This window comes from Mustela nigripes, chromosome 17, assembly GCF_022355385.1.
Source record: "Mustela nigripes isolate SB6536 chromosome 17, MUSNIG.SB6536, whole genome shotgun sequence".
In the NCBI taxonomy this organism is placed as follows: Eukaryota; Metazoa; Chordata; class Mammalia; order Carnivora; family Mustelidae; genus Mustela; species Mustela nigripes.
This window is the reverse complement of record NC_081573.1, coordinates 12,378,609-12,389,361: the sequence shown is the minus strand read 5'-3', so window position 1 is coordinate 12,389,361 and position 10,753 is coordinate 12,378,609.

Below are 10,753 nucleotides of genomic sequence, written 5' to 3'. Positions count from 1 at the left end.
GAAGCACGTGTGCCTATATTGCATTTTCTAAACTGCCCAGGGCTCTTTCCAGAATTATGTCGCTGCCAGTCTGTGGCCAAAGCTGTGTACTTCTACCACCTGGCAAGTCTCCACAACGTGCATCAGTCATCACCCCATTGTGCTCAGGGAAGCTGACCTCTGTTCTCATTTGTTGGAGGAAATTAGGAGTAACCTGAGTCCTTAGGGGGACCTTGACTTTTTTCTGACTAACTGGCATGGACCCGACCCACGTAGTCCTAGAGAACACTGTACGAGTGTAGCTGACAGAAAAGGACCACCCTTTGCAGGGATATGGTCTCTTGAGATCTTTGTGATTAATTTTTCCAGCTTCCAAGTCACTTAACTCAAGAACTGCTAGCCCCTCTTGCTTTGGCTTTTGCAATAACAAGTCTTTGCTGTTTAAGTCATCTTTGATCTTGGCTGTTCTACTTACCATTTATAGTGGTTTATAAACATTTTGAAGTCTGCAAGCATGAAGGGGTGGACATCTTTCATTGGGGTGGGTCTTGAACTTTCTGTACCTGAAGGGGACAGTAACAGTGGCAGAAATAGCTTACCAGTTTTTGCCAAATTTGTACTGCCCATGGCCTCCTAGGAAACACTGCAGGGTTTTCTGGTCCTCATTTGAGACACGATGCTGTGAGTTTGGGGAGTCTCAGAGGTCACGCCGAGGAGGATCAGGTGTGAGAACCTCACGTGCTTCTGGGAGCAGCATGAATTTTTTCCTTTGTTCACAGAGGATATCACGGGGGATGTCAGCACTGTTGCGGGGAACCTCTTCCCCAGGTCCTGCAAAGAGCCATGTGCCCTGACATCCAGGTTTCTGTAGGTGATGGTCATTGGTTGTATGGCTGTAAGGTTGAGGGGAAACTGAACTGCTGCAATAACATTGGCTTCATAGGGAGGGGAGGAGGCCACAGCCAACCAGATGGAGTGTGCCTCTTCTAAAAGCGTGCCCGCAAACACATCTGTGCCAGGGACTGCAGAGCTGGAGTGCATGCCAGTCCGTGGACCTCCAGGTGTAGTTACCTTGTGTAGCTTATGTCATGGTCATTGGAAGTAATGGAAAGGTTTTTTGGATTCCTGTAACCTCTCAGCGATGTTCACCTTAAGATCATTGCTGATAGGCAGAAAACAGATTGAGAAAATGGAGATCTGTAGTCCGGGGATGTGGCTTTTGTGACCCAGCCAACAGTCCTTTAGACGCTGGTGGAAAGCCCTTCATTGGTCACTACATTTGCTCTCACTGAGCAAAACTGGCCTCCACGGAGCAAGAATGTGCAGTGAATGTAGGGTTGCAAAACCTGTTTTCCAAAAAGAGTTGGGCACAGATTTTTTATTTTGAATCATTTTTGAAAAGCTTTATTAAGGTATAATTTACATGTAATAAACTGTATATACTGGAAATGTAAGTTTTGACATACTTATGAACCTGGAACATCACAGTCATGATAGTGATCATGTGTCATTGCATATTTACCTCGTATCTTCATAATCTCTCTACCTGCCTTCCCAGCCCTCCGAGTCATCATTGATTTGCTTTCCATTATAATAGAAAAGTTAATTTTCTATAATTTTATATAGTAGGAGTCAAAGTTTTTTTTCCTACTTTTATGTTGCATAAAGAATTGTAGATGCGGGGCGCCTGGGTGGCTCAGTGGGTTAAGCCTCTGCCTTCGGCTCAGGTCATGATCCCAGGGGCCTGGGATCGAGTCCCGCATGGGGCTCTCTGCTCAGCGGGGAGCCTGTTTCTCCTCATCTCTCTCTCTGTCTGTCTCTCTGCCTATTTGTGATCTCTCTCTCTGTCAAATAAATAAATAAAATCTTTAAAAAAAAAAAGAATTGTAGATGCATCAGTGATATATAAGTAACTCGTTTCTTTGTTTTTGTTTTTTGGCTGAGAAATATTCTGATCTTTGAAGATAGCACTATTAGTTTACCCATTAGTTTATAGACATTTGGGTATTTCTAATTTTTGCCTATGGAAAATAAAGTTGATACAAACATTTGTGTGTAATTATATTGATACGTGTTTCACTTACCTTTAGTCAGTAACTCAGAGTGGAAAGTCTCAGTCTTAGGGTAAATAAATGTTCAACTTAAAGAAATTAGCAAACTGTGATCTAAATTATTACACCTTTTTGTATTCTTGCCAGCAGTGTATGAGAGTTGCATTTCCTTCACATCTTAGTGAATGGTTTAGTTTGGTCAGTTTTTAATTTTAACTCTTTATAAGTGTGTAGTGCTGTTTAGTGTTTTAACTGAATTTTGCTAAGGAGTCATGATGAGCCTTTTTTTCAGATGTGCGTTTACTATCTATATTTTTGCTAAAATGTCTGTTCGTATCTTCTGCCTATTCTGTGAATTTTCATTCTCTTTTTATAAAAGGATGTGAAACAACAAAGATGTATGTTGGGATTTCATTCATTTTGTGGCTTTTTTACTTTGTGGAATCATTTTTATACTGGAAGTATATGTTCTCATTGTTTTCAGTTTTTTTATGCTATGCATAATGTAATGGACACATACACACTTTTAATTTTAATCTACATTATTGACGTCTTTGCTTTCTGAGGTCCAGACATTTAATAATACAATAAACCCTCACTTTGTAGTGTGTGCCCATTTTCCTGGTGTATCTATGGTGGCTGGTGGGTTGGAGCAGGACTTGGGGGCACCAGAGAGACTCAGGATGAACAAGGTGTGTTTTGAGTCCCGAAGCCCAGCAGAGAGGGAAATAAGGCACTGATGAGGATCTCCGTCCAAGCCCCGGTGCAGGGTGTGGAGATCCCCAGGAAACATGGGCAAACTAAGCCCTCTGTGGGCCTCAGATTCCTCCTGTGTAGCGGGCGTAAGGTGTGGGCTGCTCCATAGCATTTGGGGGAGGTTAAGAGCTGAGGTACCCATTCGTTGTGTGGTGGCTGCACCTGTGGCCTCTCTAGTCCTGGGCACCTCCAGCCTCTGCTGGCAGTGATGTCCCTGGGCCAAGCAGTCTTGTTTAGCCAGTCTCCCAAAGGCTCTCCACCCCTGGGTGTGTGTGAGGAGGAAATGGGGCTTCTCAGAACCTGCCGACCCACCTGAGGGGCAGGTGGTACTTCTCGGCCTCAGAGTCTGCTCTGAGTCTGTTGCTCCTTGGTGGCTAGTACAGATGTGGTAATGGTGCTCACCTAGGCCCTGAGAGGGTTACAAAGACACACCTGAAGCAGGTGCCAGTGTCGGGACTCCAGGGTTTGTGTTGTGAGCATCTTTGCTAATTCTCACAGCAACCTGAGGAGGTGGGAATGGGAATAATGGTTGTATTTCTAGGGAAGTCCAGGCTCAGAAAGCTAGTTGGTTCCCCAAGGTCATATAAGAGATGAGCACTGGTTCCAGAAACAGGATTCAAACCCAAATGACTAATTCCAGACCTGGCTACCTTTAATCCCTCTAGCACAGCTTGGGAGTGCTCAGCCCAGGGCAGGTGCATGGGCCAAGGAGACACTGCTGCTGCTGTTCTCGGTGGAATTACCATCAGGACTGTTTTCCCACTTGCCCTCTGCCCCCACAGTCCTCGTGGGAAAGCCATTTTCGTCTCCAGTGTCACCCCTTCTCTCAGCTGCAGTAGCATTATGCAAAGGCTGCATCTGTCTCCTCGAGCCCAGCACAGAGCTTGAACCTCAAGACGCCTTGGTGACTCTGGGTTGGATCTCTGCGTCTTTATCAGCAGTGGAACAACTGCTCTGATCCCACCCACCACCCGAAGGTCAATCTAATGCCTTAGTTTAACTTTTTCAGGTGTTCATGACTGCAACTCTGGTGGGCTGTACGCAGCCCAGAGGATCCAGTGCCTGGGCATGCGCCAGAGACCTTTGGGCTCCTGGTCCAGCTAGGTAAGGCCTCACCTCTCCAAGCAGCCTCTCTCTCCCCTGCTGCAGCTCTGCTTTTCCCATACGAGTCAGGACTGAGCTCCGGAAAGTGCCAGGTCCCAATGCAGCCTCTCTTTCCACAGCTGTGTGACCTTGACACACAAGCCCAGTCTGATGAAGGACGGGGCAGCTGCTTCTGAGGGTTAGTTATTCACTCGGCCCCCCGCGCCTGCAACACCGACATCAGAGGTAGAGGCCAAGGTTGCAATGGTAGGTGGACATTAGGTGACAGTGGCAGCAGGACGGTAGCTGGGGTGAAGTTGGAGGTTATAAAGTAGACGAATACTGCCTGTTACAGGCCTCAGGTAAGGGAAATCAGAAGTGCCCAAGGGGGACTGCAGAGTGTGGCGGAACCAAGGATAGAATCCGGTGGCAGAAGACCTGGGCCCTCTCCCTGCCCTGCCGCTTGCTGCTGTGCAACTTCGAGTAAATTAGTCTCTCTGAGCTTTGCTTCCTCATCTGTCTGGTGGAGACTGTGCCTGCGCCCCAGCAACCTCACATGGTCATTATGAGAAAGAGATGATGATTGCAAAAGTGCCAAACCGGTATGGTTACCGTTTTTGCTACAACTTTGGTTTTAAGATCTGGTACCTGACCTAAAGGCACTCACAGCCTGTTTCTTGTGAAGAAAAGCTCCTGCAGCCCCAAGAAGGCACAGAAGTCAAATCGCTGTTTCGTGCGTCTGAAACTAGTGTCACATGGTGCGTGAACTGTACTCAGGTGTTAAAAATTAGAAGGAAAGGAAGGACAGAAGCGAGGGGGAGGGGGCAAGGGAGGGAGAAAGGAAAAGAAAGACAAGACAGCACAGGCTCGGCCAGAGAAGGGGCATAGACTATGCGCCCAGCCAGCTGCAATCTGGGTGGGCTGGGAGGTCCCAGGCGACTCAGTGCCTAAGGTGACTGCGGCTTCCACCCCCGCAGCAATGGGACTTTGAACAAACCAAATGGGAATTTCCTGGCCAACACTGGGAATTATCCCTTGATAGACCCTTTGCTTCCCCTTAGGAGGGCAAGCTTTTCTAAAACAATGCATTCTTTGCTAATAAATGTCCATTTTCTATACTGTTTCTACCATTAAAAACTTGGCATTTTGTACACCTTCTCGGAGCTGCCCTCTACTTGCTAGATGGGATGCCGCCTCATTGATAAGTCCTTTAATGAAGCCAATTAGACCTTCCCTTTAACTCAGTTGATTTTTTTTTAAAACAGTTTTAACCCTATCAACATTTATTTTATTCATTCCATGTTAAAATAATCATCCTTTTTTTTGTTCACCCCTATCAATATTTGTTTTACTCACTTTATTCCTTAATACTGTTTAAAAATTTGTGTCCTGCTAAAACCAGTCTGTTGACTCTGTCTCCTGCTTTTTCCTACTTTTGTTAATTAATGTAATATTTTTATTATCTATAAGACCCATGAGGGAAAGCTGAAACAGCATTTTGTTTGTTTTTAAGATTTCATTTATTTGAGAGAGAGATCAAGAGAGAGTACACGAGCAGGTGGAGCAGCAGACTCCCCGCTGAGCAGGGAGCCCAATGTGGGGCTCGATCCCAGGACTCTGGGATCATGACCTGAGCTGAAGGCAGAGGCTTAATCCACTGAGCCACCCAGGCATCCCAGAAACATGTTAAGGCTTCCTGAACTGTCCAGTCTTACAGCAGTAGGGCTGCATGGGGCGCCCATGTGAGCAGGGCCCCTTAACCACAGCTTTTCCCATGAACCAGTAACAGGCATATTCAGTGTGTGCATATCCCAGTCGCAGAGTCAGGCCCACACGGCTGCATACCAAGCACATCGGCCGCTTCATCTGGGATGCTCCATTCAGCATCCATGGGGGAAACAGATCCCTCGTCAGTATTGACACAGCCTTCTGGGACTTTTACTCCACTCCGCCGGTTGGCTTTCCTCTAAGGACTACCTTCTATGTGTCTCCGTCACATACAGCCATCTGCGATGATTTCACAGCAAGCTGTGGGTCCCGTATCAACACAAACATACTCTTCCATTCTGCAGCATTAAAACTGAAGACATAGCCCTCAAATTCATAATCCATTTTCTGTAAAAGTTCTGATGTTACTGATCTATAAAGTGAAAGAACTCCTTCATAGTCTGCCCCCTGGTTTCAAGGTTTTTGGTTTTCCCCTCCACCTTGTTTATGAACTTCTTGGTGAGCAGAGATCATAGAATTACTTTGTTATCCCCCACAGTTTTTCTCTTGGGATGCTGCTTTGAGACCAGTGGGTGGAGCGCAGATGTCCTGAAATGGGAGCTTGGTCTAGCAACCAAGTCTGACCCAGCTTTCTCCTTTACTTTCAGTTGAGCTGTGAATATTTTCCTGTTTCTCAGTAGTGTGCACTTCTGCATCCAGGGAGTCAGCCCTCCAGGAGTTAACTCCATCTCTGAATTCCATTGGTAAGTTTTATCTTTAGTAACTGATTGTAACACAGCTACTGCTCCGTATCATGGTGACCACCATACTGACCATACGGCTGCTCAGGAAACAAAGGTTATTTATCTCTGACCCTCTCCTCCTCTTACCAAACCACATGTTTCCGCGAGCAGGCACTGTTCTAGCAAAACTTCCTTCGTGACACCAACTACCTTCTGCATCAACAGTTCCAGCGAAAGAGGGTGTTGCCACGTCCACCCTGAAATAATATAATATATATGTATGCGTACGTATGTATACACACATATATGTGAATGCAGGCATGCACATGTGTGCGTATTTCAGGTGTGAATGAGAAATGGTAGTGTTGGAAGAAGTCATCAGGAAGACATGACTGCTGGTTGCTGCTAGAGATGGGCCTGGGCAATTGGAGGCTTTTTGTTTGTTTGTTTTCTTTTAAAGATTTTATTTATTTGACAGAGAGATCACAAGTAGGCAGAGGCAGGCAGGGTGGGGGCAGGAAGCAGGTTCCCCGCTGAGCAGAGAGCCCGATGTGGGGCTCGATCCCAGGACCCTGAGATAATGACCTGAGCCGAAGGCAGCGGCTTAACCCACTGAGCCACCCAGGCGCCCCAATCGGAGGCTTTTTACCCCCTCCCCATCCTTGGAATGTCCATTCTGCTTGCCTTCCCTGCACTGGGCTGCCCAAGGACACGGCCTTGAGTTAGTAAGGTGTTGATGCCCTCTGGATGGTGCATGCAGCCCATCCTGGTTAAGGCTTCTGCAAAACCGTCAGGATCCTGGTAGGCACGTGCAGAGATCTGTTCATCCTGCAGTCACCCGGGGGTAGGCTTCACATGTACATTCCCTTGCTTAAACCTGCCACCTACCAGTGTGGGATGGTCTGCCTCTGTCCTCCGTGTGTGGGGGCCAGTTTCAGATTATACCCAGGAAGCTCCCCAGATTGTAAACTAAAAGGTAGAAGGAAGAAGTAATTGTTTCAATGTGTCCAACATTTGTAAAGATTTTTTGAAAGAGACTCAGAGTGAAGAGCACTGATGAGGAGATTATCTATCAAGAGATCTGGTTAAGCAATTTTTCTTTGCCAACTCCTTCGGGCTTCCCTCTAAGGAGTTCCTTAAGACCATGGCAGCTTTGGAAGGAAATACTTTCTAGGTGATGTTGGACATAAACTTGTCCTTTCTTTTCACAGAGGGCCAGAAGGACCTGTCTCAGCTCAGACAGCTTCTGGGCCAGTAAGCTTTCCCCGGTATTTTGAGGTGGGTGGAGCTGAGAATGATGTCCCCAACGTGCACTAGATTTTGCTCTTTCCTCTCCTGGGTCCTGTAACTCCTGCTAAATTCCTTTATTGCTATGAATAGACTGGACCAAGAAAGAGTAAAAACAACTACATCAAAATATTCATAGATACCATCTTTCAGACATTCCAGAAAGATGTACTGTTCTGGTAAATACATTCAGGTTGGTCTGCGTTAACATGAGTCCCAACTTCACGGCCTGCCAAGTGGCTCTGTGATCTCTGGTCTGCAGTGGCACAGGCAGCAAGGCCACCAAATTCCCAGCAATAGCCTTTCTCCAGACCTTCCCATGAGGCCAGAACCCTGAGCACCATTCTCGTTGTGGAGGATGTTTGGCTCCTTTTCCTCCATCTTCTATTTTATATTTTCACATAACCCTGATTATAAAGCCGCACCGTGGTCTGATGAACACCTCTGCCCTGGTGTCTTCGGCTCCCTGACCTTCATCCCGTCATGCCTTAGCAGTGATGCCCCAGTGTTTGTTTTGTTTAGCCTGCTGGACAAAAAAACAAATGTTTCAAATGCAGTTTGTGGGCTAGAAGTCCCCTCTAGAACATCCAGTCATTTTGTTGAGTCAACTCTGTATATTCCTAGGCTCTCTTGTTATACTATTTAATCTTCTGGGACATTTGGATTCAAAGTTGAATAATAATGATAATAACTCTGTTTCAGATTGCTTATAGTGTATAGAAAACATGAACCTTAATAATTTTATCTATCTTTTTATTTATTTTAGAGAGACCAACGTCAGGAAGGGACAGAGGGAGAGAGAGAATCTTTTTTTTTTTTTTTTTTTTTTAAAGATTTTTTATTTATTTATTTGACAGAGAGAGATCACAAGTAGGCAGAGAGTCAGGCAGAGAGAGAGAGGAGGAAGCAGGCTCCCTGCTGAGCAGAGAGCCCGATGCGGGACTCGATCCCAGGACCCTGAGATCATGACCTGAGCCGAAGGCAGCGGCTTAACCCACTGAGCCACCCAGGCGCCCCAAGGAGAGAGAGAATCTTAAGCAGGCTCCAGACTCACTGTGGAGCCTGACACTCATCTTGATCTCACTACCTTGAGATCATGACCTGAGTTGAAACCAACAGACACTTAACCAACTGAGCCACCAACGCACCCCTTGATAATTATTTTTATTTTTTAAAAAATATTTTTATTTATTTATTTGTCAGAGAGAGAGAGCGTGTGCACAAGCAGGAGGAGTGGCTGGCAGAGGGAGAAGCAGACTCCCTACTGAGCGAGGAGCCCAATGCAGGACTCGATCACAGGACCTTGGGATCATGACATGAGCCAAAGGCAGACACTTAACTGACTGAGCCACCTTATAATTTTTATTTTATTTTATTACTATTTTTAAGGATTTTATTTATTTATTTGACACAGAGAGACACAGCAAGAGAGGGAACACAAGCAGGGGGAGTGGGAGAGGGAGAAGCAGGCTTCCTGCCAAGCACAGAGCCCGGGCTCAATCCCAGAATCCTGGGATCATGACCTAAGCCAAAGGCAGACACTTAACAACTGAGCCACCTAGGTGCTCCCCACCCTGATGTAATTTTAAAATAATTTTCTAAAATTGAATAATGTTAGTCACTAGAGATATTCAGGAAGTTTTGTGATAATATAATATAGGGAACCATCATGTTAAATAAGGAGGTAAACTGACACAAACTTGAATTACTGGAAATTAAATGTATTCAGAAATAGCAGAGAAATTAAAATTTAGACACACAAAATGCAGCAAGATATAGGCAAGTCAGCTGGGGTTTTTAGCAGGCTGTACTTATGGTATGCAGTGTAAAGATAGAGTCGTCCAGTCAGAGTACATGCAGTGAGTTCACTGTTGTGAGGATGGAAGAATATTCTCGGAGGATGTTAGTTGGTCAGGTGACAAGTCTTCTGCAAACTGAACATTTAAAGGAAATCAGTCTCAGTTCTTAAGCTCCATTCTTCTGAGTTTGTTTACACGAGATGGTCCATTTCGTATCTTCCAGTTCCATTTTATTTATTTTTTAAAGATTTTATTTATTTTAGAGAGAGAGCAAGAAAGGGAGCACAAGCACAGGGAGTGGTAGAGGGAGAAGCAGGCCTCCCGCAGAGCAGGGAGCCTGATGTGTAGGGCTTGATCCCAGGACCTTGGGATCATGACCTGAGCTGAAGGCAGATGCTTAACAACTGAGCCACCCAGGTGTCCCTTCCAGTTCCATTTTACTTTTTAATTTAATCTAATTTTTTTCTTTTTAAATATTTGTGTTTTTTTAAATTTATTTGATAGACAGAGATCACAAGTAGGCAGAGAGGCAGGCAGAGAGAGGAGGAAAGCAGGCTCGATGCTGAGCAGAGAGCCTGATGCAGGGCTTGATCCCAGGACCCTGAGACCATGACCTGAGCCGAAAGCAGAGGCTTTAACCCACTGAATCACCCAGGCGCCCCTCCAGTTCCATTTTAAATTGAACTCCTTTCTTTTTTTTTTTTTTAAGATTTTATTTTTTTATTTGACAGACAGAGCTCACAAGTAGGTAGAGAGGCAGGCAGAGAGATTGGAAGGGAATTAGGCTCCCTGCTGAGCAGAGAGCCCAATGCAGAGCTCAATCCCAGGGTCCTGGGATCATGACCTGAGCCGAAGGCAGAGGCTTTAACCTACTGAGCCACCCAGGTGCCCCTAAATTGAACTCCTTTCACAGAATGTTTAGGGTAGAAAACCACTTCTGATTTGAAATTTATGCAGACATATATATAGATTTGTTTCAATTTCAAAGCATAGTGGGGAAAAATGTTTTAATCGGAGAGAATAATACCTGGAAATACCAAAAGTTGGACAAGTATGTGTGGGAGATCATTGCCTTTATAGTACAATGTACGGTGGGGAGAACAGTTAGAAAAGAAGCCCAAAAAGTAGATGAAAGTTTTCTGTGACATGTATCTAAGACAAAAGGATCAAAATTATCAGAACTTTTCTTTTTATTTTTTTATTTTTTTATTTTTTATTTTATTTTTTTTTTAAAGATTTTATTTATTTATTTGACAGACAGAGATCACAAGCAGGCAGAGAGGCAGGCAGAGAGGAGGAAGCAGGCTCCCTGCTGAGCAGAGAGCCCGATGCGGGGCTCGATCCCAAA